Source organism: Callionymus lyra, chromosome 4 (genome assembly GCF_982586985.1).
Source record: "Callionymus lyra chromosome 4, fCalLyr1.hap1.1, whole genome shotgun sequence".
Lineage (NCBI taxonomy): Eukaryota > Metazoa > Chordata > Actinopteri > Syngnathiformes > Callionymidae > Callionymus > Callionymus lyra.
In genome coordinates, this window is record NC_141821.1 from 3,777,935 (window position 1) to 3,805,105 (window position 27,171).

The 27,171-nt window shown below is 43.9% G+C and overlaps 61 non-coding genes across 61 annotated transcripts; 43 read left to right on the forward strand and 18 right to left on the reverse strand.

Annotated features, from left to right (window-relative positions):
* Nucleotides 1-436: 436 nt before the first annotated feature.
* trnad-guc (transfer RNA aspartic acid (anticodon GUC)) lies at nucleotides 437-508 on the reverse strand. The gene has a single exon. It is a non-coding gene; the product is annotated as a tRNA-Asp (tRNA).
* A 176-nt stretch (nucleotides 509-684) lies between these two features.
* trnar-acg (transfer RNA arginine (anticodon ACG)) lies at nucleotides 685-757 on the forward strand. The gene has a single exon. It is a non-coding gene; the product is annotated as a tRNA-Arg (tRNA).
* A 277-nt stretch (nucleotides 758-1,034) lies between these two features.
* trnak-cuu (transfer RNA lysine (anticodon CUU)) lies at nucleotides 1,035-1,107 on the forward strand. The gene has a single exon. It is a non-coding gene; the product is annotated as a tRNA-Lys (tRNA).
* A 554-nt stretch (nucleotides 1,108-1,661) lies between these two features.
* trnad-guc (transfer RNA aspartic acid (anticodon GUC)) lies at nucleotides 1,662-1,733 on the reverse strand. The gene has a single exon. It is a non-coding gene; the product is annotated as a tRNA-Asp (tRNA).
* A 176-nt stretch (nucleotides 1,734-1,909) lies between these two features.
* On the forward strand, nucleotides 1,910-1,982 carry trnar-acg (transfer RNA arginine (anticodon ACG)). The gene has a single exon. It is a non-coding gene; the product is annotated as a tRNA-Arg (tRNA).
* Nucleotides 1,983-2,259: 277 nt separating this feature from the next.
* On the forward strand, nucleotides 2,260-2,332 carry trnak-cuu (transfer RNA lysine (anticodon CUU)). Its single transcript has one exon. It is a non-coding gene; the product is annotated as a tRNA-Lys (tRNA).
* Nucleotides 2,333-2,886: 554 nt separating this feature from the next.
* trnad-guc (transfer RNA aspartic acid (anticodon GUC)) lies at nucleotides 2,887-2,958 on the reverse strand. Its single transcript has one exon. It is a non-coding gene; the product is annotated as a tRNA-Asp (tRNA).
* A 176-nt stretch (nucleotides 2,959-3,134) lies between these two features.
* On the forward strand, nucleotides 3,135-3,207 carry trnar-acg (transfer RNA arginine (anticodon ACG)). The gene has a single exon. It is a non-coding gene; the product is annotated as a tRNA-Arg (tRNA).
* A 277-nt stretch (nucleotides 3,208-3,484) lies between these two features.
* trnak-cuu (transfer RNA lysine (anticodon CUU)) lies at nucleotides 3,485-3,557 on the forward strand. The gene has a single exon. It is a non-coding gene; the product is annotated as a tRNA-Lys (tRNA).
* Nucleotides 3,558-4,111: 554 nt separating this feature from the next.
* trnad-guc (transfer RNA aspartic acid (anticodon GUC)) lies at nucleotides 4,112-4,183 on the reverse strand. Its single transcript has one exon. It is a non-coding gene; the product is annotated as a tRNA-Asp (tRNA).
* Nucleotides 4,184-4,359: 176 nt separating this feature from the next.
* On the forward strand, nucleotides 4,360-4,432 carry trnar-acg (transfer RNA arginine (anticodon ACG)). Its single transcript has one exon. It is a non-coding gene; the product is annotated as a tRNA-Arg (tRNA).
* Nucleotides 4,433-4,709: 277 nt separating this feature from the next.
* trnak-cuu (transfer RNA lysine (anticodon CUU)) lies at nucleotides 4,710-4,782 on the forward strand. The gene has a single exon. It is a non-coding gene; the product is annotated as a tRNA-Lys (tRNA).
* A 554-nt stretch (nucleotides 4,783-5,336) lies between these two features.
* On the reverse strand, nucleotides 5,337-5,408 carry trnad-guc (transfer RNA aspartic acid (anticodon GUC)). The gene has a single exon. It is a non-coding gene; the product is annotated as a tRNA-Asp (tRNA).
* Nucleotides 5,409-5,584: 176 nt separating this feature from the next.
* On the forward strand, nucleotides 5,585-5,657 carry trnar-acg (transfer RNA arginine (anticodon ACG)). The gene has a single exon. It is a non-coding gene; the product is annotated as a tRNA-Arg (tRNA).
* A 277-nt stretch (nucleotides 5,658-5,934) lies between these two features.
* Nucleotides 5,935-6,007, forward strand: trnak-cuu (transfer RNA lysine (anticodon CUU)). The gene has a single exon. It is a non-coding gene; the product is annotated as a tRNA-Lys (tRNA).
* A 554-nt stretch (nucleotides 6,008-6,561) lies between these two features.
* On the reverse strand, nucleotides 6,562-6,633 carry trnad-guc (transfer RNA aspartic acid (anticodon GUC)). Its single transcript has one exon. It is a non-coding gene; the product is annotated as a tRNA-Asp (tRNA).
* Nucleotides 6,634-6,809: 176 nt separating this feature from the next.
* trnar-acg (transfer RNA arginine (anticodon ACG)) lies at nucleotides 6,810-6,882 on the forward strand. The gene has a single exon. It is a non-coding gene; the product is annotated as a tRNA-Arg (tRNA).
* Nucleotides 6,883-7,159: 277 nt separating this feature from the next.
* trnak-cuu (transfer RNA lysine (anticodon CUU)) lies at nucleotides 7,160-7,232 on the forward strand. The gene has a single exon. It is a non-coding gene; the product is annotated as a tRNA-Lys (tRNA).
* A 554-nt stretch (nucleotides 7,233-7,786) lies between these two features.
* trnad-guc (transfer RNA aspartic acid (anticodon GUC)) lies at nucleotides 7,787-7,858 on the reverse strand. Its single transcript has one exon. It is a non-coding gene; the product is annotated as a tRNA-Asp (tRNA).
* Nucleotides 7,859-8,034: 176 nt separating this feature from the next.
* On the forward strand, nucleotides 8,035-8,107 carry trnar-acg (transfer RNA arginine (anticodon ACG)). The gene has a single exon. It is a non-coding gene; the product is annotated as a tRNA-Arg (tRNA).
* A 277-nt stretch (nucleotides 8,108-8,384) lies between these two features.
* trnak-cuu (transfer RNA lysine (anticodon CUU)) lies at nucleotides 8,385-8,457 on the forward strand. The gene has a single exon. It is a non-coding gene; the product is annotated as a tRNA-Lys (tRNA).
* Nucleotides 8,458-9,011: 554 nt separating this feature from the next.
* Nucleotides 9,012-9,083, reverse strand: trnad-guc (transfer RNA aspartic acid (anticodon GUC)). Its single transcript has one exon. It is a non-coding gene; the product is annotated as a tRNA-Asp (tRNA).
* Nucleotides 9,084-9,259: 176 nt separating this feature from the next.
* trnar-acg (transfer RNA arginine (anticodon ACG)) lies at nucleotides 9,260-9,332 on the forward strand. The gene has a single exon. It is a non-coding gene; the product is annotated as a tRNA-Arg (tRNA).
* Nucleotides 9,333-9,609: 277 nt separating this feature from the next.
* On the forward strand, nucleotides 9,610-9,682 carry trnak-cuu (transfer RNA lysine (anticodon CUU)). Its single transcript has one exon. It is a non-coding gene; the product is annotated as a tRNA-Lys (tRNA).
* Nucleotides 9,683-10,236: 554 nt separating this feature from the next.
* Nucleotides 10,237-10,308, reverse strand: trnad-guc (transfer RNA aspartic acid (anticodon GUC)). The gene has a single exon. It is a non-coding gene; the product is annotated as a tRNA-Asp (tRNA).
* Nucleotides 10,309-10,484: 176 nt separating this feature from the next.
* trnar-acg (transfer RNA arginine (anticodon ACG)) lies at nucleotides 10,485-10,557 on the forward strand. The gene has a single exon. It is a non-coding gene; the product is annotated as a tRNA-Arg (tRNA).
* Nucleotides 10,558-10,834: 277 nt separating this feature from the next.
* trnak-cuu (transfer RNA lysine (anticodon CUU)) lies at nucleotides 10,835-10,907 on the forward strand. Its single transcript has one exon. It is a non-coding gene; the product is annotated as a tRNA-Lys (tRNA).
* An 802-nt stretch (nucleotides 10,908-11,709) lies between these two features.
* On the forward strand, nucleotides 11,710-11,782 carry trnah-aug (transfer RNA histidin (anticodon AUG)). The gene has a single exon. It is a non-coding gene; the product is annotated as a tRNA-His (tRNA).
* A 277-nt stretch (nucleotides 11,783-12,059) lies between these two features.
* On the forward strand, nucleotides 12,060-12,132 carry trnak-cuu (transfer RNA lysine (anticodon CUU)). Its single transcript has one exon. It is a non-coding gene; the product is annotated as a tRNA-Lys (tRNA).
* An 802-nt stretch (nucleotides 12,133-12,934) lies between these two features.
* trnar-acg (transfer RNA arginine (anticodon ACG)) lies at nucleotides 12,935-13,007 on the forward strand. Its single transcript has one exon. It is a non-coding gene; the product is annotated as a tRNA-Arg (tRNA).
* A 277-nt stretch (nucleotides 13,008-13,284) lies between these two features.
* On the forward strand, nucleotides 13,285-13,357 carry trnak-cuu (transfer RNA lysine (anticodon CUU)). Its single transcript has one exon. It is a non-coding gene; the product is annotated as a tRNA-Lys (tRNA).
* A 554-nt stretch (nucleotides 13,358-13,911) lies between these two features.
* Nucleotides 13,912-13,983, reverse strand: trnad-guc (transfer RNA aspartic acid (anticodon GUC)). Its single transcript has one exon. It is a non-coding gene; the product is annotated as a tRNA-Asp (tRNA).
* Nucleotides 13,984-14,159: 176 nt separating this feature from the next.
* trnar-acg (transfer RNA arginine (anticodon ACG)) lies at nucleotides 14,160-14,232 on the forward strand. The gene has a single exon. It is a non-coding gene; the product is annotated as a tRNA-Arg (tRNA).
* Nucleotides 14,233-14,509: 277 nt separating this feature from the next.
* On the forward strand, nucleotides 14,510-14,582 carry trnak-cuu (transfer RNA lysine (anticodon CUU)). Its single transcript has one exon. It is a non-coding gene; the product is annotated as a tRNA-Lys (tRNA).
* Nucleotides 14,583-15,136: 554 nt separating this feature from the next.
* On the reverse strand, nucleotides 15,137-15,208 carry trnad-guc (transfer RNA aspartic acid (anticodon GUC)). The gene has a single exon. It is a non-coding gene; the product is annotated as a tRNA-Asp (tRNA).
* A 176-nt stretch (nucleotides 15,209-15,384) lies between these two features.
* trnar-acg (transfer RNA arginine (anticodon ACG)) lies at nucleotides 15,385-15,457 on the forward strand. The gene has a single exon. It is a non-coding gene; the product is annotated as a tRNA-Arg (tRNA).
* A 277-nt stretch (nucleotides 15,458-15,734) lies between these two features.
* Nucleotides 15,735-15,807, forward strand: trnak-cuu (transfer RNA lysine (anticodon CUU)). The gene has a single exon. It is a non-coding gene; the product is annotated as a tRNA-Lys (tRNA).
* Nucleotides 15,808-16,609: 802 nt separating this feature from the next.
* On the forward strand, nucleotides 16,610-16,682 carry trnar-acg (transfer RNA arginine (anticodon ACG)). The gene has a single exon. It is a non-coding gene; the product is annotated as a tRNA-Arg (tRNA).
* Nucleotides 16,683-17,586: 904 nt separating this feature from the next.
* On the reverse strand, nucleotides 17,587-17,658 carry trnad-guc (transfer RNA aspartic acid (anticodon GUC)). Its single transcript has one exon. It is a non-coding gene; the product is annotated as a tRNA-Asp (tRNA).
* A 176-nt stretch (nucleotides 17,659-17,834) lies between these two features.
* Nucleotides 17,835-17,907, forward strand: trnar-acg (transfer RNA arginine (anticodon ACG)). The gene has a single exon. It is a non-coding gene; the product is annotated as a tRNA-Arg (tRNA).
* A 277-nt stretch (nucleotides 17,908-18,184) lies between these two features.
* trnak-cuu (transfer RNA lysine (anticodon CUU)) lies at nucleotides 18,185-18,257 on the forward strand. Its single transcript has one exon. It is a non-coding gene; the product is annotated as a tRNA-Lys (tRNA).
* Nucleotides 18,258-18,811: 554 nt separating this feature from the next.
* On the reverse strand, nucleotides 18,812-18,883 carry trnad-guc (transfer RNA aspartic acid (anticodon GUC)). Its single transcript has one exon. It is a non-coding gene; the product is annotated as a tRNA-Asp (tRNA).
* Nucleotides 18,884-19,059: 176 nt separating this feature from the next.
* trnar-acg (transfer RNA arginine (anticodon ACG)) lies at nucleotides 19,060-19,132 on the forward strand. Its single transcript has one exon. It is a non-coding gene; the product is annotated as a tRNA-Arg (tRNA).
* Nucleotides 19,133-19,409: 277 nt separating this feature from the next.
* trnak-cuu (transfer RNA lysine (anticodon CUU)) lies at nucleotides 19,410-19,482 on the forward strand. The gene has a single exon. It is a non-coding gene; the product is annotated as a tRNA-Lys (tRNA).
* A 554-nt stretch (nucleotides 19,483-20,036) lies between these two features.
* Nucleotides 20,037-20,108, reverse strand: trnad-guc (transfer RNA aspartic acid (anticodon GUC)). Its single transcript has one exon. It is a non-coding gene; the product is annotated as a tRNA-Asp (tRNA).
* Nucleotides 20,109-20,284: 176 nt separating this feature from the next.
* trnar-acg (transfer RNA arginine (anticodon ACG)) lies at nucleotides 20,285-20,357 on the forward strand. The gene has a single exon. It is a non-coding gene; the product is annotated as a tRNA-Arg (tRNA).
* A 277-nt stretch (nucleotides 20,358-20,634) lies between these two features.
* On the forward strand, nucleotides 20,635-20,707 carry trnak-cuu (transfer RNA lysine (anticodon CUU)). The gene has a single exon. It is a non-coding gene; the product is annotated as a tRNA-Lys (tRNA).
* A 554-nt stretch (nucleotides 20,708-21,261) lies between these two features.
* Nucleotides 21,262-21,333, reverse strand: trnad-guc (transfer RNA aspartic acid (anticodon GUC)). Its single transcript has one exon. It is a non-coding gene; the product is annotated as a tRNA-Asp (tRNA).
* Nucleotides 21,334-21,509: 176 nt separating this feature from the next.
* Nucleotides 21,510-21,582, forward strand: trnar-acg (transfer RNA arginine (anticodon ACG)). The gene has a single exon. It is a non-coding gene; the product is annotated as a tRNA-Arg (tRNA).
* Nucleotides 21,583-21,859: 277 nt separating this feature from the next.
* Nucleotides 21,860-21,932, forward strand: trnak-cuu (transfer RNA lysine (anticodon CUU)). The gene has a single exon. It is a non-coding gene; the product is annotated as a tRNA-Lys (tRNA).
* Nucleotides 21,933-22,486: 554 nt separating this feature from the next.
* On the reverse strand, nucleotides 22,487-22,558 carry trnad-guc (transfer RNA aspartic acid (anticodon GUC)). Its single transcript has one exon. It is a non-coding gene; the product is annotated as a tRNA-Asp (tRNA).
* Nucleotides 22,559-22,734: 176 nt separating this feature from the next.
* On the forward strand, nucleotides 22,735-22,807 carry trnah-aug (transfer RNA histidin (anticodon AUG)). Its single transcript has one exon. It is a non-coding gene; the product is annotated as a tRNA-His (tRNA).
* A 277-nt stretch (nucleotides 22,808-23,084) lies between these two features.
* On the forward strand, nucleotides 23,085-23,157 carry trnak-cuu (transfer RNA lysine (anticodon CUU)). Its single transcript has one exon. It is a non-coding gene; the product is annotated as a tRNA-Lys (tRNA).
* Nucleotides 23,158-23,711: 554 nt separating this feature from the next.
* On the reverse strand, nucleotides 23,712-23,783 carry trnad-guc (transfer RNA aspartic acid (anticodon GUC)). Its single transcript has one exon. It is a non-coding gene; the product is annotated as a tRNA-Asp (tRNA).
* A 176-nt stretch (nucleotides 23,784-23,959) lies between these two features.
* trnar-acg (transfer RNA arginine (anticodon ACG)) lies at nucleotides 23,960-24,032 on the forward strand. Its single transcript has one exon. It is a non-coding gene; the product is annotated as a tRNA-Arg (tRNA).
* Nucleotides 24,033-24,309: 277 nt separating this feature from the next.
* Nucleotides 24,310-24,382, forward strand: trnak-cuu (transfer RNA lysine (anticodon CUU)). The gene has a single exon. It is a non-coding gene; the product is annotated as a tRNA-Lys (tRNA).
* Nucleotides 24,383-25,184: 802 nt separating this feature from the next.
* On the forward strand, nucleotides 25,185-25,257 carry trnar-acg (transfer RNA arginine (anticodon ACG)). Its single transcript has one exon. It is a non-coding gene; the product is annotated as a tRNA-Arg (tRNA).
* Nucleotides 25,258-25,534: 277 nt separating this feature from the next.
* On the forward strand, nucleotides 25,535-25,607 carry trnak-cuu (transfer RNA lysine (anticodon CUU)). Its single transcript has one exon. It is a non-coding gene; the product is annotated as a tRNA-Lys (tRNA).
* A 554-nt stretch (nucleotides 25,608-26,161) lies between these two features.
* On the reverse strand, nucleotides 26,162-26,233 carry trnad-guc (transfer RNA aspartic acid (anticodon GUC)). The gene has a single exon. It is a non-coding gene; the product is annotated as a tRNA-Asp (tRNA).
* A 176-nt stretch (nucleotides 26,234-26,409) lies between these two features.
* Nucleotides 26,410-26,482, forward strand: trnar-acg (transfer RNA arginine (anticodon ACG)). Its single transcript has one exon. It is a non-coding gene; the product is annotated as a tRNA-Arg (tRNA).
* Nucleotides 26,483-26,759: 277 nt separating this feature from the next.
* Nucleotides 26,760-26,832, forward strand: trnak-cuu (transfer RNA lysine (anticodon CUU)). The gene has a single exon. It is a non-coding gene; the product is annotated as a tRNA-Lys (tRNA).
* Nucleotides 26,833-27,171: the final 339 nt, after the last annotated feature.

Consider the following 27,171-nt stretch of genomic DNA (forward strand, 5'->3'; position numbering starts at 1 on the left):
AGAGGTTGGGTCCCCCTGTCAAAATGTCTATTCCTTCAATAGTTTTGATCTGTTTAAAACTGACTATCTAAAAATTGGCATGATTAGTTGCAAAGGTATAAAGACTAAAGGTTGCACCAAGATTTGAACTCAGATCATAAGATCCAGAGTGCTAACCATTACACCATGGAACCATTAGTTTAACAGGTAGGTTAGGAAGTAGCAAGTTCATTTGATAGCAAAAGGATGTGTCTCCTGTCAAGGTTCATGAACCTTGTGGACCATAATCTCTTTGTTGAACTTCTTTGTATTGAGATGAGGATCTCAAAACAGGCTGGCAGAGTAGATACCACGACTTAGGATGGTGGCCCGCACTAGTCGTTTATTAACTTGGGATAGTTCTCAATCTCCAAGAAGAGATGGCAGTTGTGAAGATTTGTAAAAACATGATAGAACCCTCCCCGTCGGGGAATCGAACCCCGGTCTTCCGCGTGACAGGCGGAGATACTGTCCACTATACTAACGAGGATTGGACTCTATTGTAAAGCACAGAAGTGCATCACAAAATCTGTCCTGGAATTATTTTCAGATGTGCCAAACCTACCCTACCCAAGGACTTTCAGTGTAGAGGAAAAAGCAGTTTGCTGCTGCAATTAACTGCTTTGGGAGAAAGAAGACATGGACCAATAGAAAAACATTCTGGCAGGGCTAGTGGCGCAATGGATAACGCGTCTGACTACGGATCAGAAGATTCTAGGTTCAACTCCTGGCTAGCTCGTACTCTCCATATTTTATTTGTCACAATGGTTTTTACCAACTTGCTGCTCTATTGCCCAGCTAGCTCAAAAGAACATTTGTTAATTCCCTACTATGCACCTTTTTGGCCTTTAATAGCAAGCAACATTAAGAGGGCAAAATGTATACGTCCTGGAGTTTTTGTAGTGGCTTTGAAATAGCCTGGCTAGCTCATACGGTAGCGCACCAGATTCTCATTATCATGGTCTGTTCGAGCCCCATGTTGGCTGCTGTTTGAAACCTCCCTGGACCACCTTCCTGCCCGGCTAGCTCAGTCGGTAGAGCATGAGACTCTTAATCTCAGGGTCGTGGGTTCGAGCCCCACGTTGGGCGTAATTTTAACCCCACTGGACCCTTCAATTGTGCAAATGCCGTACGGGGGACTTTTTAGTGGATTACTTTGTCTTTGCGATTGGGACCTTAAACTTAGGTGTCTCTGGATCCATGATCAAGAGGGTGGGTCCCCCTGTCAAAATGTCTATTCCTTCAATAGTTTTGATCTGCTTAAAACTGACTATCTAAAAATTGGCATGATTAGTTGCAAAGGTATAAAGACTAAAGGTTTCACCAAGATTTGAACTCAGATCATAAGATCCAGAGTGCTAACCATTACACCATGGAACCATTAGTTTAACAGGTAGGTTAGGAAGTAGCAAGTTCATTTGATAGCAAAAGGATGTGTCTCCTGTCAAGGTTCATGAACCTTGTGGACCATAATCTCTTTGTTGAACTTCTTTGTATTGAGATGAGGATCTCAAAACAGGCTGGCAGAGTAGATACCACGACTTAGGATGGTGGCCCGCACTAGTCGTTTATTCACTTGGGATAGTTCTCAATCTCCAAGAAGAGATGGCAGTTGTGAAGATTTGTAAAAACATGATAGAACCCTCCCCGTCGGGGAATCGAACCCCGGTCTTCCGCGTGACAGGCGGAGATACTGTCCACTATACTAACGAGGATTGGACTCTATTGTAAAGCACAGAAGTGCATCACAAAATCTGTCCTGGAATTATTTTCAGATGTGCCAAACCTACCCTACCCAAGGACTTTCAGTGTAGAGGAAAAAGCAGTTTGCTGCTGCAATTAACTGCTTTGGGAGAAAGAAGACATGGACCAATAGAAAAACATTCTGGCAGGGCTAGTGGCGCAATGGATAACGCGTCTGACTACGGATCAGAAGATTCTAGGTTCAACTCCTGGCTAGCTCGTACTCTCCATATTTTATTTGTCACAATGGTTTTTACCAACTTGCTGCTCTATTGCCCAGCTAGCTCAAAAGAACATTTGTTAATTCCCTACTATGCACCTTTTTGGCCTTTAATAGCAAGCAACATTAAGAGGGCAAAATGTATACGTCCTGGAGTTTTTGTAGTGGCTTTGAAATAGCCTGGCTAGCTCATACGGTAGCGCACCAGATTCTCATTATCATGGTCTGTTCGAGCCCCATGTTGGCTGCTGTTTGAAACCTCCCTGGACCACCTTCCTGCCCGGCTAGCTCAGTCGGTAGAGCATGAGACTCTTAATCTCAGGGTCGTGGGTTCGAGCCCCACGTTGGGCGTAATTTTAACCCCACTGGACCCTTCAATTGTGCAAATGCCGTACGGGGGACTTTTTAGTGGATTACTTTGTCTTTGCGATTGGGACCTTAAACTTAGGTGTCTCTGGATCCATGATCAAGAGGGTGGGTCCCCCTGTCAAAATGTCTATTCCTTCAATAGTTTTGATCTGCTTAAAACTGACTATCTAAAAATTGGCATGATTAGTTGCAAAGGTATAAAGACTAAAGGTTTCACCAAGATTTGAACTCAGATCATAAGATCCAGAGTGCTAACCATTACACCATGGAACCATTAGTTTAACAGGTAGGTTAGGAAGTAGCAAGTTCATTTGATAGCAAAAGGATGTGTCTCCTGTCAAGGTTCATGAACCTTGTGGACCATAATCTCTTTGTTGAACTTCTTTGTATTGAGATGAGGATCTCAAAACAGGCTGGCAGAGTAGATACCACGACTTAGGATGGTGGCCCGCACTAGTCGTTTATTCACTTGGGATAGTTCTCAATCTCCAAGAAGAGATGGCAGTTGTGAAGATTTGTAAAAACATGATAGAACCCTCCCCGTCGGGGAATCGAACCCCGGTCTTCCGCGTGACAGGCGGAGATACTGTCCACTATACTAACGAGGATTGGACTCTATTGTAAAGCACAGAAGTGCATCACAAAATCTGTCCTGGAATTATTTTCAGATGTGCCAAACCTAGCCTACCCAAGGACTTTCAGTGTAGAGGAAAAAGCAGTTTGCTGCTGCAATTAACTGCTTTGGGAGAAAGAAGACATGGACCAATAGAAAAACATTCTGGCAGGGCTAGTGGCGCAATGGATAACGCGTCTGACTACGGATCAGAAGATTCTAGGTTCAACTCCTGGCTAGCTCGTACTCTCCATATTTTATTTGTCACAATGGTTTTTACCAACTTGCTGCTCTATTGCCCAGCTAGCTCAAAAGAACATTTGTTAATTCCCTACTATGCACCTTTTTGGCCTTTAATAGCAAGCAACATTAAGAGGGCAAAATGTATACGTCCTGGAGTTTTTGTAGTGGCTTTGAAATAGCCTGGCTAGCTCATACGGTAGCGCACCAGATTCTTATTATCAGGTTCTGTTCGAGCCCCATGTTGGCTGCTGTTTGAAACCTCCCTGGGCTACCTTCCTGCCCGGCTAGCTCAGTCGGTAGAGCATGAGACTCTTAATCTCAGGGTCGTGGGTTCGAGCCCCACGTTGGGCGTAATTTTAACCCCACTGGACCCTTCAATTGTGCACATGCCGTACGGGGGACTTTTTAGTGGATTACTTTGTCTTTGCGATTGGGACCTTAAACTTAGGTGTCTCTGTATCCATGATCAAGAGGTTGGGTCCCCCTTTCAAAATGTCTATTCCTTCAATAGTTTTGATCTGTTTAAAACTGACTATCTAAAAATTGGCATGATTAGTTGCAAAGGTATAAAGACTAAAGGTTGCACCAAGATTTGAACTCAGATCATAAGATCCAGAGTGCTAACCATTACACCATGGAACCATTAGTTTAACAGGTAGGTTAGGAAGTAGCAAGTTCATTTGATAGCAAAAGGATGTGTCTCCTGTCAAGGTTCATGAACCTTGTGGACCATAATCTCTTTGTTGAACTTCTTTGTATTGAGATGAGGATCTCAAAACAGGCTGGCAGAGTAGATACCACGACTTATGATGGTGGCCTGCACTAGTCGTTTATTAACTTGGGATAGTTCTCAATCTCCAAGAAGAGATGGCAGTTGTGAAGATTTGTAAAAACATGATAGAACCCTCCCCGTCGGGGAATCGAACCCCGGTCTTCCGCGTGACAGGCGGAGATACTGTCCACTATACTAACGAGGATTGGACTCTATTGTAAAGCACAGAAGTGCATCACAAAATCCGTCCTGGAATTATTTTCAGATGTGCCAAACCTAGCCTACCCAAGGACTTTCAGTGTAGAGGAAAAAGCAGTTTGCTGCTGCAATTAACTGCTTTGGGAGAAAGAAGACATGGACCAATAGAAAAACATTCTGGCAGGGCTAGTGGCGCAATGGATAACGCGTCTGACTACGGATCAGAAGATTCTAGGTTCAACTCCTGGCTAGCTCGTACTCTCCATATTTTATTTGTCACAATGGTTTTTACCAACTTGCTGCTCTATTGCCCAGCTAGCTCAAAAGAACATTTGTTAATTCCCTACTATGCACCTTTTTGGCCTTTAATAGCAAGCAACATTAAGAGGGCAAAATGTATACGTCCTGGAGTTTTTGTAGTGGCTTTGAAATAGCCTGGCTAGCTCATACGGTAGCGCACCAGATTCTCATTATCATGGTCTGTTCGAGCCCCATGTTGGCTGCTGTTTGAAACCTCCCTGTACCACCTTCCTGCCCGGCTAGCTCAGTCGGTAGAGCATGAGACTCTTAATCTCAGGGTCGTGGGTTCGAGCCCCACGTTGGGCGTAATTTTAACCCCACTGGACCCTTCAATTGTGCAAATGCCGTACGGGGGACTTTTTAGTGGATTACTTTGTCTTTGCGATTGGGAGCTTAAACTTAGGTGTCTCTGGATCCATGATCAAGAGGTTGGGTCCCCCTGTCAAAATGTCTATTCCTTCAATAGTTTTGATCTGCTTAAAACTGACTATCTAAAAATTGGCATGATTAGTTGCAAAGGTATAAAGACTAAAGGTTGCACCAAGATTTGAACTCAGATCATAAGATCCAGAGTGCTAACCATTACACCATGGAACCATTAGTTTAACAGGTAGGTTAGGAAGTAGCAAGTTCATTTGATAGCAAAAGGATGTGTCTCCTGTCAAGGTTCATGAACCTTGTGGACCATAATCTCTTTGTTGAACTTCTTTGTATTGAGATGAGGATCTCAAAACAGGCTGGCAGAGTAGATACCACGACTTATGATGGTGGCCCGCACTAGTCGTTTATTCACTTGGGATAGTTCTCAATCTCCAAGAAGAGATGGCAGTTGTGAAGATTTGTAAAAACATGATAGAACCCTCCCCGTCGGGGAATCGAACCCCGGTCTTCCGCGTGACAGGCGGAGATACTGTCCACTATACTAACGAGGATTGGACTCTATTGTAAAGCACAGAAGTGCATCACAAAATCCGTCCTGGAATTATTTTCAGATGTGCCAAACCTAGCCTACCCAAGGACTTTCAGTGTAGAGGAAAAAGCAGTTTGCTGCTGCAATTAACTGCTTTGGGAGAAAGAAGACATGGACCAATAGAAAAACATTCTGGCAGGGCTAGTGGCGCAATGGATAACGCGTCTGACTACGGATCAGAAGATTCTAGGTTCAACTCCTGGCTAGCTCGTACTCTCCATATTTTATTTGTCACAATGGTTTTTACCAACTTGCTGCTCTATTGCCCAGCTAGCTCAAAAGAACATTTGTTAATTCCCTACTATGCACCTTTTTGGCCTTTAATAGCAAGCAACATTAAGAGGGCAAAATGTATACGTCCTGGAGTTTTTGTAGTGGCTTTGAAATAGCCTGGCTAGCTCATACGGTAGCGCACCAGATTCTTATTATCAGGTTCTGTTCGAGCCCCATGTTGGCTGCTGTTTGAAACCTCCCTGGGCTACCTTCCTGCCCGGCTAGCTCAGTCGGTAGAGCATGAGACTCTTAATCTCAGGGTCGTGGGTTCGAGCCCCACGTTGGGCGTAATTTTAACCCCACTGGACCCTTCAATTGTGCACATGCCGTACGGGGGACTTTTTAGTGGATTACTTTGTCTTTGCGATTGGGACCTTAAACTTAGGTGTCTCTGTATCCATGATCAAGAGGTTGGGTCCCCCTTTCAAAATGTCTATTCCTTCAATAGTTTTGATCTGTTTAAAACTGACTATCTAAAAATTGGCATGATTAGTTGCAAAGGTATAAAGACTAAAGGTTGCACCAAGATTTGAACTCAGATCATAAGATCCAGAGTGCTAACCATTACACCATGGAACCATTAGTTTAACAGGTAGGTTAGGAAGTAGCAAGTTCATTTGATAGCAAAAGGATGTGTCTCCTGTCAAGGTTCATGAACCTTGTGGACCATAATCTCTTTGTTGAACTTCTTTGTATTGAGATGAGGATCTCAAAACAGGCTGGCAGAGTAGATACCACGACTTATGATGGTGGCCTGCACTAGTCGTTTATTAACTTGGGATAGTTCTCAATCTCCAAGAAGAGATGGCAGTTGTGAAGATTTGTAAAAACATGATAGAACCCTCCCCGTCGGGGAATCGAACCCCGGTCTTCCGCGTGACAGGCGGAGATACTGTCCACTATACTAACGAGGATTGGACTCTATTGTAAAGCACAGAAGTGCATCACAAAATCCGTCCTGGAATTATTTTCAGATGTGCCAAACCTAGCCTACCCAAGGACTTTCAGTGTAGAGGAAAAAGCAGTTTGCTGCTGCAATTAACTGCTTTGGGAGAAAGAAGACATGGACCAATAGAAAAACATTCTGGCAGGGCTAGTGGCGCAATGGATAACGCGTCTGACTACGGATCAGAAGATTCTAGGTTCAACTCCTGGCTAGCTCGTACTCTCCATATTTTATTTGTCACAATGGTTTTTACCAACTTGCTGCTCTATTGCCCAGCTAGCTCAAAAGAACATTTGTTAATTCCCTACTATGCACCTTTTTGGCCTTTAATAGCAAGCAACATTAAGAGGGCAAAATGTATACGTCCTGGAGTTTTTGTAGTGGCTTTGAAATAGCCTGGCTAGCTCATACGGTAGCGCACCAGATTCTCATTATCATGGTCTGTTCGAGCCCCATGTTGGCTGCTGTTTGAAACCTCCCTGGACCACCTTCCTGCCCGGCTAGCTCAGTCGGTAGAGCATGAGACTCTTAATCTCAGGGTCGTGGGTTCGAGCCCCACGTTGGGCGTAATTTTAACCCCACTGGACCCTTCAATTTTGCAAATGCCGTACGGGGGACTTTTTATTGGATTACTTTGTCTTTGCGATTGGGACCTTAAACTTAAGTGTCTCTGGATCCATGATCAAGAGGTTGGGTCCCCCTGTCAAAATGTCTATTCCTTCAATAGTTTTGATCTGCTTAAAACTGACTATCTAAAAATTGGCATGATTAGTTGCAAAGGTATAAAGACTAAAGGTTGCACCAAGATTTGAACTCAGATCATAAGATCCAGAGTGCTAACCATTACACCATGGAACCATTAGTTTAACAGGTAGGTTAGGAAGTAGCAAGTTCATTTGATAGCAAAAGGATGTGTCTCCTGTCAAGGTTCATGAACCTTGTGGACCATAATCTCTTTGTTGAACTTCTTTGTATTGAGATGAGGATCTCAAAACAGGCTGGCAGAGTAGATACCACGACTTATGATGGTGGCCTGCACTAGTCGTTTATTAACTTGGGATAGTTCTCAATCTCCAAGAAGAGATGGCAGTTGTGAAGATTTGTAAAAACATGATAGAACCCTCCCCGTCGGGGAATCGAACCCCGGTCTTCCGCGTGACAGGCGGAGATACTGTCCACTATACTAACGAGGATTGGACTCTATTGTAAAGCACAGAAGTGCATCACAAAATCCGTCCTGGAATTATTTTCAGATGTGCCAAACCTAGCCTACCCAAGGACTTTCAGTGTAGAGGAAAAAGCAGTTTGCTGCTGCAATTAACTGCTTTGGGAGAAAGAAGACATGGACCAATAGAAAAACATTCTGGCAGGGCTAGTGGCGCAATGGATAACGCGTCTGACTACGGATCAGAAGATTCTAGGTTCAACTCCTGGCTAGCTCGTACTCTCCATATTTTATTTGTCACAATGGTTTTTACCAACTTGCTGCTCTATTGCCCAGCTAGCTCAAAAGAACATTTGTTAATTCCCTACTATGCACCTTTTTGGCCTTTAATAGCAAGCAACATTAAGAGGGCAAAATGTATACGTCCTGGAGTTTTTGTAGTGGCTTTGAAATAGCCTGGCTAGCTCATACGGTAGCGCACCAGATTCTCATTATCATGGTCTGTTCGAGCCCCATGTTGGCTGCTGTTTGAAACCTCCCTGTACCACCTTCCTGCCCGGCTAGCTCAGTCGGTAGAGCATGAGACTCTTAATCTCAGGGTCGTGGGTTCGAGCCCCACGTTGGGCGTAATTTTAACCCCACTGGACCCTTCAATTGTGCAAATGCCGTACGGGGGACTTTTTAGTGGATTACTTTGTCTTTGCGATTGGGAGCTTAAACTTAGGTGTCTCTGGATCCATGATCAAGAGGTTGGGTCCCCCTGTCAAAATGTCTATTCCTTCAATAGTTTTGATCTGCTTAAAACTGACTATCTAAAAATTGGCATGATTAGTTGCAAAGGTATAAAGACTAAAGGTTGCACCAAGATTTGAACTCAGATCATAAGATCCAGAGTGCTAACCGTTACACCATGGAACCATTAGTTTAACAGGTAGGTTAGGAAGTAGCAAGTTCATTTGATAGCAAAAGGATGTGTCTCCTGTCAAGGTTCATGAACCTTGTGGACCATAATCTCTTTGTTGAACTTCTTTGTATTGAGATGAGGATCTCAAAACAGGCTGGCAGAGTAGATACCACGACTTATGATGGTGGCCCGCACTAGTCGTTTATTCACTTGGGATAGTTCTCAATCTCCAAGAAGAGATGGCAGTTGTGAAGATTTGTAAAAACATGATAGAACCCTCCCCGTCGGGGAATCGAACCCCGGTCTTCCGCGTGACAGGCGGAGATACTGTCCACTATACTAACGAGGATTGGACTCTATTGTAAAGCACAGAAGTGCATCACAAAATCCGTCCTGGAATTATTTTCAGATGTGCCAAACCTAGCCTACCCAAGGACTTTCAGTGTAGAGGAAAAAGCAGTTTGCTGCTGCAATTAACTGCTTTGGGAGAAAGAAGACATGGACCAATAGAAAAACATTCTGGCAGGGCTAGTGGCGCAATGGATAACGCGTCTGACTACGGATCAGAAGATTCTAGGTTCAACTCCTGGCTAGCTCGTACTCTCCATATTTTATTTGTCACAATGGTTTTTACCAACTTGCTGCTCTATTGCCCAGCTAGCTCAAAAGAACATTTGTTAATTCCCTACTATGCACCTTTTTGGCCTTTAATAGCAAGCAACATTAAGAGGGCAAAATGTATACGTCCTGGAGTTTTTGTAGTGGCTTTGAAATAGCCTGGCTAGCTCATACGGTAGCGCACCAGATTCTTATTATCAGGTTCTGTTCGAGCCCCATGTTGGCTGCTGTTTGAAACCTCCCTGGGCTACCTTCCTGCCCGGCTAGCTCAGTCGGTAGAGCATGAGACTCTTAATCTCAGGGTCGTGGGTTCGAGCCCCACGTTGGGCGTAATTTTAACCCCACTGGACCCTTCAATTGTGCACATGCCGTACGGGGGACTTTTTAGTGGATTACTTTGTCTTTGCGATTGGGACCTTAAACTTAGGTGTCTCTGTATCCATGATCAAGAGGTTGGGTCCCCCTTTCAAAATGTCTATTCCTTCAATAGTTTTGATCTGTTTAAAACTGACTATCTAAAAATTGGCATGATTAGTTGCAAAGGTATAAAGACTAAAGGTTGCACCAAGATTTGAACTCAGATCATAAGATCCAGAGTGCTAACCATTACACCATGGAACCATTAGTTTAACAGGTAGGTTAGGAAGTAGCAAGTTCATTTGATAGCAAAAGGATGTGTCTCCTGTCAAGGTTGATGAACCTTGTGGACCATAATCTCTTTGTTGAACTTCTTTGTATTGAGATGAGGATCTCAAAACAGGCTGGCAGAGTAGATACCACGACTTATGATGGTGGCCTGCACTAGTCGTTTATTAACTTGGGATAGTTCTCAATCTCCAAGAAGAGATGGCAGTTGTGAAGATTTGTAAAAACATGATAGAACCCTCCCCGTCGGGGAATCGAACCCCGGTCTTCCGCGTGACAGGCGGAGATACTGTCCACTATACTAACGAGGATTGGACTCTATTGTAAAGCACAGAAGTGCATCACAAAATCCGTCCTGGAATTATTTTCAGATGTGCCAAACCTAGCCTACCCAAGGACTTTCAGTGTAGAGGAAAAAGCAGTTTGCTGCTGCAATTAACTGCTTTGGGAGAAAGAAGACATGGACCAATAGAAAAACATTCTGGCAGGGCTAGTGGCGCAATGGATAACGCGTCTGACTACGGATCAGAAGATTCTAGGTTCAACTCCTGGCTAGCTCGTACTCTCCATATTTTATTTGTCACAATGGTTTTTACCAACTTGCTGCTCTATTGCCCAGCTAGCTCAAAAGAACATTTGTTAATTCCCTACTATGCACCTTTTTGGCCTTTAATAGCAAGCAACATTAAGAGGGCAAAATGTATACGTCCTGGAGTTTTTGTAGTGGCTTTGAAATAGCCTGGCTAGCTCATACGGTAGCGCACCAGATTCTCATTATCATGGTCTGTTCGAGCCCCATGTTGGCTGCTGTTTGAAACCTCCCTGTACCACCTTCCTGCCCGGCTAGCTCAGTCGGTAGAGCATGAGACTCTTAATCTCAGGGTCGTGGGTTCGAGCCCCACGTTGGGCGTAATTTTAACCCCACTGGACCCTTCAATTGTGCAAATGCCGTACGGGGGACTTTTTAGTGGATTACTTTGTCTTTGCGATTGGGAGCTTAAACTTAGGTGTCTCTGGATCCATGATCAAGAGGTTGGGTCCCCCTGTCAAAATGTCTATTCCTTCAATAGTTTTGATCTGCTTAAAACTGACTATCTAAAAATTGGCATGATTAGTTGCAAAGGTATAAAGACTAAAGGTTGCACCAAGATTTGAACTCAGATCATAAGATCCAGAGTGCTAACCATTACACCATGGAACCATTAGTTTAACAGGTAGGTTAGGAAGTAGCAAGTTCATTTGATAGCAAAAGGATGTGTCTCCTGTCAAGGTTCATGAACCTTGTGGACCATAATCTCTTTGTTGAACTTCTTTGTATTGAGATGAGGATCTCAAAACAGGCTGGCAGAGTAGATACCACGACTTATGATGGTGGCCCGCACTAGTCGTTTATTAACTTGGGATAGTTCTCAATCTCCAAGAAGAGATGGCAGTTGTGAAGATTTGTAAAAACATGATAGAACCCTCCCCGTCGGGGAATCGAACCCCGGTCTTCCGCGTGACAGGCAGAGATACTGTCCACTATACTAACGAGGATTGGACTCTATTGTAAAGCACAGAAGTGCATCACAAAATCTGTCCTGGAATTATTTTCAGATGTGCCAAACCTACCCTACCCAAGGACTTTGAGTGTAGAGGAAAAAGCAGTTTGCTGCTGCAATTAACTGCTTTGGGAGAAAGAAGACATGGACCAATAGAAAAACATTCTGGCAGGGCTAGTGGCGCAATGGATAACGCGTCTGACTATGGATCAGAAGATTCTAGGTTCAACTCCTGGCTAGCTCGTACTCTCCATATTTTATTTGTCACAATGGTTTTTACCAACTTGCTGCTCTATTGCCCAGCTAGCTCAAAAGAACATTTGTTAATTCCCTACTATGCACCTTTTTGGCCTTTAATAGCAAGCAACATTAAGAGGGCAAAATGTATACGTCCTGGAGTTTTTGTAGTGGCTTTGAAATAGCCTGGCTAGCTCATACGGTAGCGCACCAGATTCTTATTATCAGGTTCTGTTCGAGCCCCATGTTGGCTGCTGTTTGAAACCTCCCTGGACTACCTTCCTGCCCGGCTAGCTCAGTCGGTAGAGCATGAGACTCTTAATCTCAGGGTCGTGGGTTCGAGCCCCACGTTGGGCGTAATTTTAACCCCACTGGACCCTTCAATTGTGCACATGCCGTACGGGGGACTTTTTAGTGGATTACTTTGTCTTTGCGATTGGGACCTTAAACTTAGGTGTCTCTGTATCCATGATCAAGAGGTTGGGTCCCCCTTTCAAAATGTCTATTCTTTCAATAGTTTTGATCTGTTTAAAACTGACTATCTAAAAATTGGCATGATTAGTTGCAAAGGTATAAAGACTAAAGGTTGCACCAAGATTTGAACTCAGATCATAAGATCCAGAGTGCTAACCATTACACCATGGAACCATTAGTTTAACAGGTAGGTTAGGAAGTAGCAAGTTCATTTGATAGCAAAAGGATGTGTCTCCTGTCAAGGTTCATGAACCTTGTGGACCATAATCTCTTTGTTGAACTTCTTTGTATTGAGATGAGGATATCAAAACAGGCTGGCAGAGTAGATACCACGACTTATGATGGTGGCCTGCACTAGTCGTTTATTAACTTGGGATAGTTCTCAATCTCCAAGAAGAGATGGCAGTTGTGAAGATTTGTAAAAACATGATAGAACCCTCCCCGTCGGGGAATCGAACCCCGGTCTTCCGCGAGACAGGCGGAGATACTGTCCACTATACTAACGAGGATTGGACTCTATTGTAAAGCACAGAAGTGCATCACAAAATCCGTCCTGGAATTATTTTCAGATGTGCCAAACCTAGCCTACCCAAGGACTTTCAGTGTAGAGGAAAAAGCAGTTTGCTGCTGCAATTAACTGCTTTGGGAGAAAGAAGACATGGACCAATAGAAAAACATTCTGGCAGGGCTAGTGGCGCAATGGATAACGCGTCTGACTACGGATCAGAAGATTCTAGGTTCAACTCCTGGCTAGCTCGTACTCTCCATATTTTATTTGTCACAATGGTTTTTACCAACTTGCTGCTCTATTGCCCAGCTAGCTCAAAAGAACATTTGTTAATTCCCTACTATGCACCTTTTTGGCCTTTAATAGCAAGCAACATTAAGAGGGCAAAATGTATACGTCCTGGAGTTTTTATAGTGGCTTTGAAATAGCCTGGCTAGCTCATACGGTAGCGCACCAGATTCTCATTATCATGGTCTGTTCGAGCCCCATGTTGGCTGCTGTTTGAAACCTCCCTGGACCACCTTCCTGCCCGGCTAGCTCAGTCGGTAGAGCATGAGACTCTTAATCTCAGGGTCGTGGGTTCGAGCCCCACGTTGGGCGTAATTTTAACCCCACTGGACCCTTCAATTGTGCAAATGCCGTACGGGGGACTTTTTAGTGGATTACTTTGTCTTTGCGATTGGGACCTTAAACTTAGGTGTCTCTGGATCCATGATCAAGAGGTTGGGTCCCCCTGTCAAAATGTCTATTCCTTCAATAGTTTTGATCTGTTTAAAACTGACTATCTAAAAATTGGCATGATTAGTTGCAAAGGTATAAAGACTAAAGGTTGCACCAAGATTTGAACTCAGATCATAAGATCCAGAGTGCTAACCATTACACCATGGAACCATTAGTTTAACAGGTAGGTTAGGAAGTAGCAAGTTCATTTGATAGCAAAAGGATGTGTCTCCTGTCAAGGTTCATGAACCTTGTGGACCATAATCTCTTTGTTGAACTTCTTTGTATTGAGATGAGGATCTCAAAACAGGCTGGCAGAGTAGATACCACGACTTAGGATGGTGGCCCGCACTAGTCGTTTATTCACTTGGGATAGTTCTCAATCTCCAAGAAGAGATGGCAGTTGTGAAGATTTGTAAAAACATGATAGAACCCTCCCCGTCGGGGAATCGAACCCCGGTCTTCCGCGTGACAGGCGGAGATACTGTCCACTATACTAACGAGGATTGGACTCTATTGTAAAGCACAGAAGTGCATCACAAAATCTGTCCTGGAATTATTTTCAGATGTGCCAAACCTAGCCTACCCAAGGACTTTCAGTGTAGAGGAAAAAGCAGTTTGCTGCTGCAATTAACTGCTTTGGGAGAAAGAAGACATGGACCAATAGAAAAACATTCTGGCAGGGCTAGTGGCGCAATGGATAACGCGTCTGACTACGGATCAGAAGATTCTAGGTTCAACTCCTGGCTAGCTCGTACTCTCCATATTTTATTTGTCACAATGGTTTTTACCAACTTGCTGCTCTATTGCCCAGCTAGCTCAAAAGAACATTTGTTAATTCCCTACTATGCACCTTTTTGGCCTTTAATAGCAAGCAACATTAAGAGGGCAAAATGTATACGTCCTGGAGTTTTTATAGTGGCTTTGAAATAGCCTGGCTAGCTCATACGGTAGCGCACCAGATTCTCATTATCATGGTCTGTTCGAGCCCCATGTTGGCTGCTGTTTGAAACCTCCCTGGACCACCTTCCTGCCCGGCTAGCTCAGTCGGTAGAGCATGAGACTCTTAATCTCAGGGTCGTGGGTTCGAGCCCCACGTTGGGCGTAATTTTAACCCCACTGGACCCTTCAATTGTGCAAATGCCGTACGGGGGACTTTTTAGTGGATTACTTTGTCTTTGCGATTGGGACCTTAAACTTAGGTGTCTCTGGATCCATGATCAAGAGGTTGGGTCCCCCTGTCAAAATGTCTATTCCTTCAATAGTTTTGATCTGTTTAAAACTGACTATCTAAAAATTGGCATGATTAGTTGCAAAGGTATAAAGACTAAAGGTTGCACCAAGATTTGAACTCAGATCATAAGATCCAGAGTGCTAACCATTACACCATGGAACCATTAGTTTAACAGGTAGGTTAGGAAGTAGCAAGTTCATTTGATAGCAAAAGGATGTGTCTCCTGTCAAGGTTCATGAACCTTGTGGACCATAATCTCTTTGTTGAACTTCTTTGTATTGAGATGAGGATCTCAAAACAGGCTGGCAGAGTAGATACCACGACTTAGGATGGTGGCCCGCACTAGTCGTTTATTAACTTGGGATAGTTCTCAATCTCCAAGAAGAGATGGCAGTTGTGAAGATTTGTAAAAACATGATAGAACCCTCCCCGTCGGGGAATCGAACCCCGGTCTTCCGCGTGACAGGCGGAGATACTGTCCACTATACTAACGAGGATTGGACTCTATTGTAAAGCACAGAAGTGCATCACAAAATCCGTCCTGGAATTATTTTCAGATGTGCCAAACCTAGCCTACCCAAGGACTTTCAGTGTAGAGGAAAAAGCAGTTTGCTGCTGCAATTAACTGCTTTGGGAGAAAGAAGACATGGACCAATAGAAAAACATTCTGGCAGGGCTAGTGGCGCAATGGATAACGCGTCTGACTACGGATCAGAAGATTCTAGGTTCAACTCCTGGCTAGCTCGTACTCTCCATATTTTATTTGTCACAATGGTTTTTACCAACTTGCTGCTCTATTGCCCAGCTAGCTCAAAAGAACATTTGTTAATTCCCTACTATGCACCTTTTTGGCCTTTAATAGCAAGCAACATTAAGAGGGCAAAATGTATACGTCCTGGAGTTTTTATAGTGGCTTTGAAATAGCCTGGCTAGCTCATACGGTAGCGCACCAGATTCTCATTATCATGGTCTGTTCGAGCCCCATGTTGGCTGCTGTTTGAAACCTCCCTGGACCACCTTCCTGCCCGGCTAGCTCAGTCGGTAGAGCATGAGACTCTTAATCTCAGGGTCGTGGGTTCGAGCCCCACGTTGGGCGTAATTTTAACCCCACTGGACCCTTCAATTGTGCAAATGCCGTACGGGGGACTTTTTAGTGGATTACTTTGTCTTTGCGATTGGGACCTTAAACTTAGGTGTCTCTGGATCCATGATCAAGAGGTTGGGTCCCCCTGTCAAAATGTCTATTCCTTCAATAGTTTTGATCTGTTTAAAACTGACTATCTAAAAATTGGCATGATTAGTTGCAAAGGTATAAAGACTAAAGGTTGCACCAAGATTTGAACTCAGATCATAAGATCCAGAGTGCTAACCATTACACCATGGAACCATTAGTTTAACAGGTAGGTTAGGAAGTAGCAAGTTCATTTGATAGCAAAAGGATGTGTCTCCTGTCAAGGTTCATGAACCTTGTGGACCATAATCTCTTTGTTGAACTTCTTTGTATTGAGATGAGGATCTCAAAACAGGCTGGCAGAGTAGATACCACGACTTAGGATGGTGGCCCGCACTAGTCGTTTATTAACTTGGGATAGTTCTCAATCTCCAAGAAGAGATGGCAGTTGTGAAGATTTGTAAAAACATGATAGAACCCTCCCCGTCGGGGGATCGAACCCCGGTCTTCCGCGTGACAGGCGGAGATACTGTCCACTATACTAACGAGGATTGGACTCTATTGTAAAGCACAGAAGTGCATCACAAAATCTGTCCTGGAATTATTTTCAGATGTGCCAAACCTACCCTACCCAAGGACTTTCAGTGTAGAGGAAAAAGCAGTTTGCTGCTGCAATTAACTGCTTTGGGAGAAAGAAGACATGGACCAATAGAAAAACATTCTGGCAGGGCTAGTGGCGCAATGGATAACGCGTCTGACTACGGATCAGAAGATTCTAGGTTCAACTCCTGGCTAGCTCGTACTCTCCATATTTTATTTGTCACAATGGTTTTTACCAACTTGCTGCTCTATTGCCCAGCTAGCTCAAAAGAACATTTGTTAATTCCCTACTATGCACCTTTTTGGCCTTTAATAGCAAGCAACATTAAGAGGGCAAAATGTATACGTCCTGGAGTTTTTGTAGTGGCTTTGAAATAGCCTGGCTAGCTCATACGGTAGCGCACCAGATTCTCATTATCATGGTCTGTTCGAGCCCCATGTTGGCTGCTGTTTGAAACCTCCCTGGACCACCTTCCTGCCCGGCTAGCTCAGTCGGTAGAGCATGAGACTCTTAATCTCAGGGTCGTGGGTTCGAGCCCCACGTTGGGTGTAATTTTAACCCCACTGGACCCTTCAATTGTGCAAATGCCGTACGGGGGACTTTTTAGTGGATTACTTTGTCTTTGCGATTGGGACCTTAAACTTAGGTGTCTCTGGATCCATGATCAAGAGGGTGGGTCCCCCTGTCAAAATGTCTATTCCTTCAATAGTTTTGATCTGCTTAAAACTGACTATCTAAAAATTGGCATGATTAGTTGCAAAGGTATAAAGACTAAAGGTTTCACCAAGATTTGAACTCAGATCATAAGATCCAGAGTGCTAACCATTACACCATGGAACCATTAGTTTAACAGGTAGGTTAGGAAGTAGCAAGTTCATTTGATAGCAAAAGGATGTGTCTCCTGTCAAGGTTCATGAACCTTGTGGACCATAATCTCTTTGTTGAACTTCTTTGTATTGAGATGAGGATCTCAAAACAGGCTGGCAGAGTAGATACCACGACTTAGGATGGTGGCCCGCACTAGTCGTTTATTCACTTGGGATAGTTCTCAATCTCCAAGAAGAGATGGCAGTTGTGAAGATTTGTAAAAACATGATAGAACCCTCCCCGTCGGGGAATCGAACCCCGGTCTTCCGCGTGACAGGCGGAGATACTGTCCACTATACTAACGAGGATTGGACTCTATTGTAAAGCACAGAAGTGCATCACAAAATCTGTCCTGGAATTATTTTCAGATGTGCCAAACCTAGCCTACCCAAGGACTTTCAGTGTAGAGGAAAAAGCAGTTTGCTGCTGCAATTAACTGCTTTGGGAGAAAGAAGACATGGACCAATAGAAAAACATTCTGGCAGGGCTAGTGGCGCAATGGATAACGCGTCTGACTACGGATCAGAAGATTCTAGGTTCAACTCCTGGCTAGCTCGTACTCTCCATATTTTATTTGTCACAATGGTTTTTACCAACTTGCTGCTCTATTGCCCAGCTAGCTCAAAAGAACATTTGTTAATTCCCTACTATGCACCTTTTTGGCCTTTAATAGCAAGCAACATTAAGAGGGCAAAATGTATACGTCCTGGAGTTTTTGTAGTGGCTTTGAAATAGCCTGGCTAGCTCATACGGTAGCGCACCAGATTCTTATTATCAGGTTCTGTTCGAGCCCCATGTTGGCTGCTGTTTGAAACCTCCCTGGGCTACCTTCCTGCCCGGCTAGCTCAGTCGGTAGAGCATGAGACTCTTAATCTCAGGGTCGTGGGTTCGAGCCCCACGTTGGGCGTAATTTTAACCCCACTGGACCCTTCAATTGTGCACATGCCGTACGGGGGACTTTTTAGTGGATTACTTTGTCTTTGCGATTGGGACCTTAAACTTAGGTGTCTCTGTATCCATGATCAAGAGGTTGGGTCCCCCTTTCAAAATGTCTATTCCTTCAATAGTTTTGATCTGTTTAAAACTGACTATCTAAAAATTGGCATGATTAGTTGCAAAGGTATAAAGACTAAAGGTTGCACCAAGATTTGAACTCAGATCATAAGATCCAGAGTGCTAACCATTACACCATGGAACCATTAGTTTAACAGGTAGGTTAGGAAGTAGCAAGTTCATTTGATAGCAAAAGGATGTGTCTCCTGTCAAGGTTCATGAACCTTGTGGACCATAATCTCTTTGTTGAACTTCTTTGTATTGAGATGAGGATCTCAAAACAGGCTGGCAGAGTAGATACCACGACTTATGATGGTGGCCTGCACTAGTCGTTTATTAACTTGGGATAGTTCTCAATCTCCAAGAAGAGATGGCAGTTGTGAAGATTTGTAAAAACATGATAGAACCCTCCCCGTCGGGGAATCGAACCCCGGTCTTCCGCGTGACAGGCGGAGATACTGTCCACTATACTAACGAGGATTGGACTCTATTGTAAAGCACAGAAGTGCATCACAAAATCCGTCCTGGAATTATTTTCAGATGTGCCAAACCTAGCCTACCCAAGGACTTTCAGTGTAGAGGAAAAAGCAGTTTGCTGCTGCAATTAACTGCTTTGGGAGAAAGAAGACATGGACCAATAGAAAAACATTCTGGCAGGGCTAGTGGCGCAATGGATAACGCGTCTGACTACGGATCAGAAGATTCTAGGTTCAACTCCTGGCTAGCTCGTACTCTCCATATTTTATTTGTCACAATGGTTTTTACCAACTTGCTGCTCTATTGCCCAGCTAGCTCAAAAGAACATTTGTTAATTCCCTACTATGCACCTTTTTGGCCTTTAATAGCAAGCAACATTAAGAGGGCAAAATGTATACGTCCTGGAGTTTTTGTAGTGGCTTTGAAATAGCCTGGCTAGCTCATACGGTAGCGCACCAGATTCTCATTATCATGGTCTGTTCGAGCCCCATGTTGGCTGCTGTTTGAAACCTCCCTGTACCACCTTCCTGCCCGGCTAGCTCAGTCGGTAGAGCATGAGACTCTTAATCTCAGGGTCGTGGGTTCGAGCCCCACGTTGGGCGTAATTTTAACCCCACTGGACCCTTCAATTGTGCAAATGCCGTACGGGGGACTTTTTAGTGGATTACTTTGTCTTTGCGATTGGGAGCTTAAACTTAGGTGTCTCTGGATCCATGATCAAGAGGTTGGGTCCCCCTGTCAAAATGTCTATTCCTTCAATAGTTTTGATCTGCTTAAAACTGACTATCTAAAAATTGGCATGATTAGTTGCAAAGGTATAAAGACTAAAGGTTGCACCAAGATTTGAACTCAGATCATAAGATCCAGAGTGCTAACCATTACACCATGGAACCATTAGTTTAACAGGTAGGTTAGGAAGTAGCAAGTTCATTTGATAGCAAAAGGATGTGTCTCCTGTCAAGGTTCATGAACCTTGTGGACCATAATCTCTTTGTTGAACTTCTTTGTATTGAGATGAGGATCTCAAAACAGGCTGGCAGAGTAGATACCACGACTTATGATGGTGGCCCGCACTAGTCGTTTATTCACTTGGGATAGTTCTCAATCTCCAAGAAGAGATGGCAGTTGTGAAGATTTGTAAAAACATGATAGAACCCTCCCCGTCGGGGAATCGAACCCCGGTCTTCCGCGTGACAGGCGGAGATACTGTCCACTATACTAACGAGGATTGGACTCTATTGTAAAGCACAGAAGTGCATCACAAAATCCGTCCTGGAATTATTTTCAGATGTGCCAAACCTAGCCTACCCAAGGACTTTCAGTGTAGAGGAAAAAGCAGTTTGCTGCTGCAATTAACTGCTTTGGGAGAAAGAAGACATGGACCAATAGAAAAACATTCTGGCAGGGCTAGTGGCGCAATGGATAACGCGTCTGACTACGGATCAGAAGATTCTAGGTTCAACTCCTGGCTAGCTCGTACTCTCCATATTTTATTTGTCACAATGGTTTTTACCAACTTGCTGCTCTATTGCCCAGCTAGCTCAAAAGAACATTTGTTAATTCCCTACTATGCACCTTTTTGGCCTTTAATAGCAAGCAACATTAAGAGGGCAAAATGTATACGTCCTGGAGTTTTTGTAGTGGCTTTGAAATAGCCTGGCTAGCTCATACGGTAGCGCACCAGATTCTTATTATCAGGTTCTGTTCGAGCCCCATGTTGGCTGCTGTTTGAAACCTCCCTGGGCTACCTTCCTGCCCGGCTAGCTCAGTCGGTAGAGCATGAGACTCTTAATCTCAGGGTCGTGGGTTCGAGCCCCACGTTGGGCGTAATTTTAACCCCACTGGACCCTTCAATTGTGCACATGCCGTACGGGGGACTTTTTAGTGGATTACTTTGTCTTTGCGATTGGGACCTTAAACTTAGGTGTCTCTGTATCCATGATCAAGAGGTTGGGTCCCCCTTTCAAAATGTCTATTCCTTCAATAGTTTTGATCTGTTTAAAACTGACTATCTAAAAATTGGCATGATTAGTTGCAAAGGTATAAAGACTAAAGGTTGCACCAAGATTTGAACTCAGATCATAAGATCCAGAGTGCTAACCATTACACCATGGAACCATTAGTTTAACAGGTAGGTTAGGAAGTAGCAAGTTCATTTGATAGCAAAAGGATGTGTCTCCTGTCAAGGTTCATGAACCTTGTGGACCATAATCTCTTTGTTGAACTTCTTTGTATTGAGATGAGGATCTCAAAACAGGCTGGCAGAGTAGATACCACGACTTATGATGGTGGCCTGCACTAGTCGTTTATTAACTTGGGATAGTTCTCAATCTCCAAGAAGAGATGGCAGTTGTGAAGATTTGTAAAAACATGATAGAACCCTCCCCGTCGGGGAATCGAACCCCGGTCTTCCGCGTGACAGGCGGAGATACTGTCCACTATACTAACGAGGATTGGACTCTATTGTAAAGCACAGAAGTGCATCACAAAATCCGTCCTGGAATTATTTTCAGATGTGCCAAACCTAGCCTACCCAAGGACTTTCAGTGTAGAGGAAAAAGCAGTTTGCTGCTGCAATTAACTGCTTTGGGAGAAAGAAGACATGGACCAATAGAAAAACATTCTGGCAGGGCTAGTGGCGCAATGGATAACGCGTCTGACTACGGATCAGAAGATTCTAGGTTCAACTCCTGGCTAGCTCGTACTCTCCATATTTTATTTGTCACAATGGTTTTTACCAACTTGCTGCTCTATTGCCCAGCTAGCTCAAAAGAACATTTGTTAATTCCCTACTATGCACCTTTTTGGCCTTTAATAGCAAGCAACATTAAGAGGGCAAAATGTATACGTCCTGGAGTTTTTGTAGTGGCTTTGAAATAGCCTGGCTAGCTCATACGGTAGCGCACCAGATTCTCATTATCATGGTCTGTTCGAGCCCCATGTTGGCTGCTGTTTGAAACCTCCCTGTACCACCTTCCTGCCCGGCTAGCTCAGTCGGTAGAGCATGAGACTCTTAATCTCAGGGTCGTGGGTTCGAGCCCCACGTTGGGCGTAATTTTAACCCCACTGGACCCTTCAATTGTGCAAATGCCGTACGGGGGACTTTTTAGTGGATTACTTTGTCTTTGCGATTGGGAGCTTAAACTTAGGTGTCTCTGGATCCATGATCAAGAGGTTGGGTCCCCCTGTCAAAATGTCTATTCCTTCAATAGTTTTGATCTGCTTAAAACTGACTATCTAAAAATTGGCATGATTAGTTGCAAAGGTATAAAGACTAAAGGTTGCACCAAGATTTGAACTCAGATCATAAGATCCAGAGTGCTAACCATTACACCATGGAACCATTAGTTTAACAGGTAGGTTAGGAAGTAGCAAGTTCATTTGATAGCAAAAGGATGTGTCTCCTGTCAAGGTTCATGAACCTTGTGGACCATAATCTCTTTGTTGAACTTCTTTGTATTGAGATGAGGATCTCAAAACAGGCTGGCAGAGTAGATACCACGACTTATGATGGTGGCCCGCACTAGTCGTTTATTAACTTGGGATAGTTCTCAATCTCCAAGAAGAGATGGCAGTTGTGAAGATTTGTAAAAACATGATAGAACCCTCCCCGTCGGGGAATCGAACCCCGGTCTTCCGCGTGACAGGCGGAGATACTGTCCACTATACTAACGAGGATTGGACTCTGTTGTAAAGCACAGAAGTGCATCACAAAATCTGTCCTGGAATTATTTTCAGATGTGCCAAACCTACCCTACCCAAGGACTTTGAGTGTAGAGGAAAAAGCAGTTTGCTGCTGCAATTAACTGCTTTGGGAGAAAGAAGACATGGACCAATAGAAAAACATTCTGGCAGGGCTAGTGGCGCAATGGATAACGCGTCTGACTATGGATCAGAAGATTCTAGGTTCAACTCCTGGCTAGCTCGTACTCTCCATATTTTATTTGTCACAATGGTTTTTACCAACTTGCTGCTCTATTGCCCAGCTAGCTCAAAAGAACATTTGTTAATTCCCTACTATGCACCTTTTTGGCCTTTAATAGCAAGCAACATTAAGAGGGCAAAATGTATACGTCCTGGAGTTTTTGTAGTGGCTTTGAAATAGCCTGGCTAGCTCATACGGTAGCGCACCAGATTCTTATTATCAGGTTCTGTTCGAGCCCCATGTTGGCTGCTGTTTGAAACCTCCCTGGACTACCTTCCTGCCCGGCTAGCTCAGTCGGTAGAGCATGAGACTCTTAATCTCAGGGTCGTGGGTTCGAGCCCCACGTTGGGCGTAATTTTAACCCCACTGGACCCTTCAATTGTGCACATGCCGTACGGGGGACTTTTTAGTGGATTACTTTGTCTTTGCGATTGGGACCTTAAACTTAGGTGTCTCTGTATCCATGATCAAGAGGTTGGGTCCCCCTTTCAAAATGTCTATTCTTTCAATAGTTTTGATCTGTTTAAAACTGACTATCTAAAAATTGGCATGATTAGTTGCAAAGGTATAAAGACTAAAGGTTGCACCAAGATTTGAACTCAGATCATAAGATCCAGAGTGCTAACCATTACACCATGGAACCATTAGTTTAACAGGTAGGTTAGGAAGTAGCAAGTTCATTTGATAGCAAAAGGATGTGTCTCCTGTCAAGGTTCATGAACCTTGTGGACCATAATCTCTTTGTTGAACTTCTTTGTATTGAGATGAGGATCTCAAAACAGGCTGGCAGAGTAGATACCACGACTTATGATGGTGGCCCGCACTAGTCGTTTATTCACTTGGGATAGTTCTCAATCTCCAAGAAGAGATGGCAGTTGTGAAGATTTGTAAAAACATGATAGAACCCTCCCCGTCGGGGAATCGAACCCCGGTCTTCCGCGTGACAGGCGGAGATACTGTCCACTATACTAACGAGGATTGGACTCTATTGTAAAGCACAGAAGTGCATCACAAAATCCGTCCTGGAATTATTTTCAGATGTGCCAAACCTAGCCTACCCAAGGACTTTCAGTGTAGAGGAAAAAGCAGTTTGCTGCTGCAATTAACTGCTTTGGGAGAAAGAAGACATGGACCAATAGAAAAACATTCTGGCAGGGCTAGTGGCGCAATGGATAACGCGTCTGACTACGGATCAGAAGATTCTAGGTTCAACTCCTGGCTAGCTCGTACTCTCCATATTTTATTTGTCACAATGGTTTTTACCAACTTGCTGCTCTATTGCCCAGCTAGCTCAAAAGAACATTTGTTAATTCCCTACTATGCACCTTTTTGGCCTTTAATAGCAAGCAACATTAAGAGGGCAAAATGTATACGTCCTGGAGTTTTTGTAGTGGCTTTGAAATAGCCTGGCTAGCTCATACGGTAGCGCACCAGATTCTCATTATCATGGTCTGTTCGAGCCCCATGTTGGCTGCTGTTTGAAACCTCCCTGGACCACCTTCCTGCCCGGCTAGCTCAGTCGGTAGAGCATGAGACTCTTAATCTCAGGGTCGTGGGTTCGAGCCCCACGTTGGGCGTAATTTTAACCCCACTGGACCCTTCAATTGTGCAAATGCCGTACGGGGGACTTTTTAGTGGATTACTTTGTCTTTGCGATTGGGACCTTAAACTTAGGTGTCTCTGGATCCATGATCAAGAGGTTGGGTCCCCCTGTCAAAATGTCTATTCCTTCAATAGTTTTGATCTGCTTAAAACTGACTATCTAAAAATTGGCATGATTAGTTGCAAAGGTATAAAGACTAAAGGTTGCACCAAGATTTGAACTCAGATCATAAGATCCAGAGTGCTAACCATTACACCATGGAACCATTAGTTTAACAGGTAGGTTAGGAAGTAGCAAGTTCATTTGATAGCAAAAGGATGTGTCTCCTGTCAAGGTTCATGAACCTTGTGGACCATAATCTCTTTGTTGAACTTCTTTGTATTGAGATGAGGATCTCAAAACAGGCTGGCAGAGTAGATACCACGACTTATGATGGTGGCCCGCACTAGTCGTTTATTAACTTGGGATAGTTCTCAATCTCCAAGAAGAGATGGCAGTTGTGAAGATTTGTAAAAGCATGATAGAACCCTCCCCGTCGGGGAATTGAACCCCGGTCTTCCGCGTGACAGGCGGAGATACTGTCCACTATACTAACGAGGATTGGACTGTATTGTAAAGCACAGAAGTGCATCACAAAATCCGTCCTGGAATTATTTTCAGATGTGCCAAACCTAGCCTACCCAAGGACTTTCAGTGTAGAGGAAAAAGCAGTTTGCTGCTGCAATTAACTGCTTTGGGAGAAAGAAGACATGGACCAATAGAAAAACATTCTGGCAGGGCTAGTGGCGCAATGGATAACGCGTCTGACTACGGATCAGAAGATTCTAGGTTCAACTCCTGGCTAGCTCGTACTCTCCATATTTTATTTGTCACAATGGTTTTTACCAACTTGCTGCTCTATTGCCCAGCTAGCTCAAAAGAACATTTGTTAATTCCCTACTATGCACCTTTTTGGCCTTTAATAGCAAGCAACATTAAGAGGGCAAAATGTATACGTCCTGGAGTTTTTGTAGTGGCTTTGAAATAGCCTGGCTAGCTCATACGGTAGCGCACCAGATTCTTATTATCAGGTTCTGTTCGAGCCCCATGTTGGCTGATGTTTGAAACCTCCCTGGACTACCTTCCTGCCCGGCTAGCTCAGTCGGTAGAGCATGAGACTCTTAATCTCAGGGTCGTGGGTTCGAGCCCCACGTTGGGCGTAATTTTAACCCCACTGGACCCTTCAATTGTGCACATGCCCTACGGGGGACTTTTTAGTGGATTACTTTGTCTTTGCGATTGGGAGCTTAAACTTAGGTGTCTCTGTATCCATGATCAAGAGCTTGGGTCCCCCTTTCAAAATGTCTATTCCTTCAATAGTTTTGATCTGTTTAAAACTGACTATCTAAAAATTGGCATGATTAGTTGCAAAGGTATAAAGACTAAAGGTTGCACCAAGATTTGAACTCAGATCATAAGATCCAGAGTGCTAACCATTACACCATGGAACCATTAGTTTAACAGGTAGGTTAGGAAGTAGCAAGTTCATTTGATAGCAAAAGGATGTGTCTCCTGTCAAGGTTCATGAACCTTGTGGACCATAATCTCTTTGTTGAACTTCTTTGTATTGAGATGAGGATCTCAAAACAGGCTGGCAGAGTAGATACCACGACTTATGATGGTGGCCCGCACTAGTCGTTTATTCACTTGGGATAGTTCTCAATCTCCAAGAAGAGATGGCAGTTGTGAAGATTTGTAAAAACATGATAGAACCCTCCCCGTCGGGGAATCGAACCCCGGTCTTCCGCGTGACAGGCGGAGATACTGTCCACTATACTAACGAGGATTGGACTCTATTGTAAAGCACAGAAGTGCATCACAAAATCCGTCCTGGAATTATTTTCAGATGTGCCAAACCTAGCCTACCCAAGGACTTTCAGTGTAGAGGAAAAAGCAGTTTGCTGCTGCAATTAACTGCTTTGGGAGAAAGAAGACATGGACCAATAGAAAAACATTCTGGCAGGGCTAGTGGCGCAATGGATAACGCGTCTGACTACGGATCAGAAGATTCTAGGTTCAACTCCTGGCTAGCTCGTACTCTCCATATTTTATTTGTCACAATGGTTTTTACCAACTTGCTGCTCTATTGCCCAGCTAGCTCAAAAGAACATTTGTTAATTCCCTACTATGCACCTTTTTGGCCTTTAATAGCAAGCAACATTAAGAGGGCAAAATGTATACGTCCTGGAGTTTTTGTAGTGGCTTTGAAATAGCCTGGCTAGCTCATACGGTAGCGCACCAGATTCTCATTATCATGGTCTGTTCGAGCCCCATGTTGGCTGCTGTTTGAAACCTCCCTGGACCACCTTCCTGCCCGGCTAGCTCAGTCGGTAGAGCATGAGACTCTTAATCTCAGGGTCGTGGGTTCGAGCCCCACGTTGGGCGTAATTTTAACCCCACTGGACCCTTCAATTGTGCAAATGCCGTACGGGGGACTTTTTAGTGGATTACTTTGTCTTTGCGATTGGGAGCTTAAACTTAGGTGTCTCTGGATCCATGATCAAGAGGTTGGGTCCCCCTGTCAAAATGTCTATTCCTTCAATAGTTTTGATCTGCTTAAAACTGACTATCTAAAAATTGGCATGATTAGTTGCAAAGGTATAAAGACTAAAGGTTGCACCAAGATTTGAACTCAGATCATAAGATCCAGAGTGCTAACCATTACACCATGGAACCATTAGTTTAACAGGTAGGTTAGGAAGTAGCAAGTTCATTTGATAGCAA